Genomic DNA, 6,000 nt, shown 5'->3' on the forward strand with positions numbered 1-6,000 from the left:
GCATACCCCTTCGTCTCTTAGCAACCACAGGCTGATGAGGTGTCAGGAAACTGCAATGATACTAATCTCCCCTACTCTTCTCCCCACCAACACTTTCTCTCTCGGGAACAGGGATGAATATCCTTGCACTCCTATTCAGAACACAGGACTTACAAAGACTAACATGCAAACCCCAGGTCTGTCACTGCATCAGTTTCTGGGGGGCTGCTGTTACAAGTTACACCACCTGCAGGCTTAAAACAACAGAAATGTATTCTCTCAAAGTTCTGGAAGCTAGGGACTTCCCTGGTGGTCCAGTGGTTAAAACTCCCCGCTCCCAATGCAAGGGGCCAGGGTTCGATCCCTGGTCAGTTAGCTAGATACCGCGGGCACGACGAAGATCCCACATGCCACACCTAAGACCCGGTGAGGCCAGATAAATAAATAAATAAATATTTTAAAAAAAGAAAAAAGTTCTGTAAGCTAGAAGTCTCTAATCAAAATATACAAAGCTGGGCTTCCCTGGTGGCGCAGTGGTTGAGAGTCTGCCTGCCGACGCCGCGGAGCGGCTGGGCCCGTGAGCCATGGCTGCTGAGCCTGCGCGTCCGGAGCCTGTGCTCTGCAACGCGAGAGGCCACAACAGCGCGAGACACGCGTACCGCAAAAAAAAAAAAAAAAAAAAAAAAAACATATATATATATATATATATATATATATATATATATATACAAAGCTACTATATGCAACTGACTATATGTAACTGGTGTATGAAAAGACAAGCTGTTCAATGGAACAGACTAAAAACCTAGAAAAGAAGAGCAGCTGCATATACTGGAATTTAGTATATGACAAAGATAGCCTCTCAATCAGTGGAGAATACCGTGTATTTTTCAATAAATAATCTTGAGACAATGGGACAGCCTTCTGGGATAAAATAAAATATGCATATTTCACCCCATATGGCAAAACAATTCCTGAAGAATCAAATATTTAAATATTAAAAATGACATCATGAAACTACTACAACAAACCATGGGAGAATTTTTTATTGTTATATTTGGGAGAGGCAGGCCTTTCTAAGAATGACACCGTAGCAGAAGTCATTAAAAACTTGCTTAATATGTTCAGTTACATAAATATAGAATTTTTTTTCCCATGGGAAAATAAACACCATAAGCAGAGTCAACAGACAAATGAGAAGCTGGGATAATATATCTGTCAATTATATCACAGACCAAGAGCTAATTCCCTTAATATTAAAACAGCTCTCACAAATTAATAAGAAAAAGACTAATTCAACAGAAAAGTGGAAAAGGCTGTAAACAGTCCACAAAAGAGGAAATATAAATGGTTCTTAAACATATAAAAAGATGCTTCTCTTCACTCTTAACAAGAGAAATGCAAATTAAAACTATAGCAAGACAGCATTTTTCACATACAGGGTGGCAAGGATCAGCAGTGTTTGCTAACACGCGGTGTTAGCCACTCTCTTATCCTGCTGGCATGTCCACACAACCCCCAGAGAGAACAATTGGTAAAATCCATCAACTGGCAATTTTTTTTTTTTTTGCGGTGTGCGGGCCTCTCACTGTTGTGGCCTCTCCCGTTGCGGAGCACAGGCTCCGGACAAGCAGGCTCAGTGGCCATGGTTCACGGGCCCAGCCGCTCCACAGCATGTGGGATCTTCCCAGACCAGGGCACGAACCCATGTCCCCTGCATCGGTAGGCGGACTCTCAACCACTGCGCCACCAGGGAAGCCCAACTGGCAATATTTTAACTGGATATACTCTGTGGCCAAACAATCGCACTCTAAGATCGTAATTTACAAATATACGCTCACATGTGCTTAAAAATATATATATGAGCAAAGATACTCTGCAGCAGTGTCATGGCAGATCAGAAATAATCTAAATGTGGACTCACACAATGGAATACTGTCATTCAGAAAAGCAGGGGGTAGAATTAAGTTCCTCTATTTGTCCTAATATGGAACTATGTCTAAGACGTATAAGGGTGAACTTATAAAGCCAAGTGCAAGGGAAGGAGGGCTGAGGGAACCATCAGATGCTGGCTGCCCCAGTCTACCAGCCAGCACCCACACCCAGACGTACATTCACCGTGTCCCTAAGGAAGCTGAGGCTTCTGGGCTCTTCCCTCACGTAGGCCCCTGCCAAGGCCCTGGGAGGGGCCCTGGCCACGTGCTCACACAGTCCTGTGTTTTTGTAAAATCTGCAAAAATATTTTAACCCCAGCTGATAAGACCACTGTGTCTCTCCTTTCACACTTCCCTCTGTCACACTTCCCCTTGAGTCAGGTGACATTGGTACAGCCAAGGGCATTTGGGGGATCTGGCTAAGGGGAAGGTCGGCTGGAGACACATTAATTTCAGGTTGATGGGACAGATTTATGTGGCTTGCAGTAACTTCCCCACAGAGTCAAATTATTGCTTGCTGTCCCAGTGTTGAAATGGCCTCCAGAAGTATTCCTATTGCCCGCTGTGTCACCTCATCTAGGATGGTCACACCAAGGTATAGGTCACACAAACTGCACATAAAGCAATTAGTAAGAATTTTAAAATACCATATTTTTCTGAATATCACAGCGTTTGTGATATTTATGTTTTTTAAAATGCGCAATTTAGCTTGATTTTTCTATGTTTTGTACCAAAATTAAAAGCAAAATGCTGAATCCCTTGCTAACCTCTATTTTTAGGGGGAAAAAGTCTACTGTCCGGAGTGTCCTTTCTATTGGCTTAGACCTCAGGAGTCGAGGTAGCCTGATACCACCTGTTTGGACCCCCCAAAAGGAAACTTCTATCAGCAGGAAACATATGTCCTCTATTTGATAACGGCCCTTTGTCTCCCCTGCAGATTCCCCAAAGCCAAGCTTCTCATACCTAAAGCATTTGCTCCCTGTCTCTCCTCAATTACATTACAAATTAACAGACTATCTCCCGTGTTTCACTGTTGGCAAACACTCAGGTAATGCAACCCTTCAGCGGGTGCTGGTATTTCTGTGGGACAGATTCCTGGAAACAGAATTGCTACACTAAAGGCTGTGCTTGCTTACATTGTTCTCCAGAATTATGGTGCACTCAAACCATGGAAAATTATGTGGCCAAGAAAAATAATGAGGTAGATGATTGACCAATTCCTCAAAGTCGGGAAGCAGGGCACAGGCTGCGAAACAAAACATAGAGCATGATTTTAAAATGAGGGTGGGTGAGGGCAGGCAGGCAGAAAATGTCCACTTTCTGCTTCAGAGTCCATTACCTCTTTTCAATATTTTAAAATATTTTTTAATGAGCAGGTACTGCCTTTATAATTTTTAAAATATTAACTGGATGAAGGCATATCTGTTGTTATACAAATATATCACTCCCTAAGGAGGAGAATCTTCCTTCTGTTATTAAGAATGTTCTATAGGACATCTCGCTCTCAAACTCACTTCTGAAACAGAGATCATCCCTAAGATTTTAGGATTACTGTTTATCTTGGCTTGAGCTGGCAAAGAGAGTCTCTGTCCCCGACATCATTCCAGATACGGCAATTTCTGCCTGCCTCGATCCTGGCATGTTTCCAGCCCTTCCTACAACAAGGCCGGGGCGGGGCTCCTGGGGATCTGCTCCCTAGCTTCCCAGGGACACGGGTGGACCCTGGTGGCTACCACGTTTTCCCCATATTTATGGCCATGAGACACTGGTGCACTTTTGGTAATTGTTGCAAAATACCAAGAGCTCTGTGGGTGTGAGGCTATGGCTTTGAGGCTGGTGGAAGGATTTTTAGGGTGAGCAGCTATAGAGAGGCTGGAGGTCTGGCGGGGGAAACAGCACAGTGTGTGCTGGGGCAAATGCAGACTTGCCTGGAGGCCACTGATGGCGGGGGGCACAGCTGGTCAAGCGGGACTCCAGTGGTCAGAGGCCATCACAAGTCAAGCAAAACAGGATAGGCTGTGGGGAGCTTTGAGGCGGGGTCTCTAACAAGGCTATGACTAATTAAAACCACTCTGAAGCTATGACCACCTCCCAGTTCCTGGCCTCTCCCAACCAATCCATCATCAAGTCTTGTAGATTGATTTCTCTTTTCTTCAACCAGTAAGTATTGAGTGCCTACCGTGTGCCACACTGTGTTCTGGGTGCTGGAGGTACATCAGTGGTCGTGGTCCCTGCTCTCATGGAACCTGTTTCTAGAGATCAACAACAACAACAACAAAAAGACATAATGATTTCATTGTAACTGTATTAAGTGTTATGAAACTAAAGGAGTACTAAAAGTCCTGCAGGTTTTTTTTAATTAACTTATTTGCCTGTGTTTCCTAAACTGACCTCAGAAATTACCACTTCCCCTTATTTTGTACATATAGACTTTATTTTTAGAGCAGTTTTAGGCTCTCAGCAAAGTTGAGTGGAAAGTACAGAGTTCCCACGTCACCTCTCTTCACATATGCACTGCCTGCCTCACTGTCAACATCCCACATGGTACTTTTGTAACAATAGATGAATCAACATGGACACATCATTGCCAACCAAAGTCCATAGTTTACATTAGGGCCCTATTTTAAAATATAGATATAACAATGCAATAACACTGAGACTCACAGCTGCAGGCAGTAGGAAGCCTAAGCACTTTCTAAGAAGGAAGTGGTATGCTTAGATTACTGTTTTGCACGAACAATTCGTTCACTGCTTCTTCTTGTCTCACCCATGAATGTGTCCTTATCTTCTGAGATTTATTTGGTTTAGATGCCGCAGACTACATTTGCCCAGGCTACTGCAATGACTTTTAAAGTAGTCCGCCGGTCACCAGACCATCCCCCCGACCTTCACCCCTGATTTGACTCAGAATCCAGATTCCCCAGGTAACAGAAGAATACCACTTTCTCTGTGGCGTGAGTTTGCTCAGACGTTTTCAATAACTCTTTACCAGTGGTTTTCCAATATTCTTATCTGTGGAACCCATTTGGCGATGACAGTAGAATATAGTGATTAAAAGCATAGGCTCTGATATCTGTAGCCCAGAGATGACATTCTAGCTTGAAGAATCCCAATTTCTTCATCTTTAAAGAGAGGATTATAATACTACCTGGTCAAGGAGAGGGGAGATTGTGGGGCATTAAGTGAGATAAAACACGCAAAGTGGGCTTCCCTGGTGGCGCAGTGGTTGAGAGTCCGTCTGCTGATGCAGGGGACATGGGTTCGTGCCCTGGTCCGGGAAGATCCCACATGCCGCAGAGCGGCTGGGCCCATGAGCCATGGCCGCTGAGCCTGAGCGTCCGGAGCCTGTGCTCCGCTACGGGAGAGGCCACAACAGTGAGGCCCACATACCGCAAAAAAAAAAAAAAAAAAAACACAAAGTGCTTACTACAGTATGGAATAAACACTTGATAATATTAGCTCTTAGTGTTGTTGTTATTACTACTGCTCATAGGAAATCTTAAAGGAAGTCTAAAATATGAGATATAAAAATCAGTGCATATGATTTGAACACCATGGTTCTACCCAGCCTGCAGGACTAATCTCTCAGCCCAGTCTGATACCCCTCCATCCCCAAATTCACTGTTCGCCTTTAAAACATTCATACCATACTGATCCATTCACTTTGCACAGTTATGTCATAGACTCTTTGAACTTTGGTCCATGCTGTTCTTTCACTTCCTCTCTACCCATCAAAACCCTATCTACAATCTGAGGTCTCAATCAAATACTACTTCCCACTTCCTTCTGAAGACTCTCTTGGCCATTCCAACCTCTTCTCTGACCAAGTAGCACTCACTATCTTTACCAGCTGTTTCCAACCTTTCCCTTCTTGTTCTTCTTCCTCCCACCCTGGAGAATTCACATGCCAGATATACACTCTGAGTATGACCACAGTTGTGCAAAGTTCCTAGTTACGATAGGAATGGTCTGGTCTCTCACTGGTCTCTCACTGCTACTGGTCTCTCACTCAGTAAGGTATATTAGAATGCAAGTGAGTGGGAGTGGCAGTTTTTACAGGCATACACGTAAAGATGCTCTGTTTCAT

The sequence above is a fragment of the Stenella coeruleoalba genome (genome assembly GCF_951394435.1).
Source record: "Stenella coeruleoalba genome assembly, chromosome: 2".
Taxonomy (NCBI): Eukaryota; Metazoa; Chordata; class Mammalia; order Artiodactyla; family Delphinidae; genus Stenella; species Stenella coeruleoalba.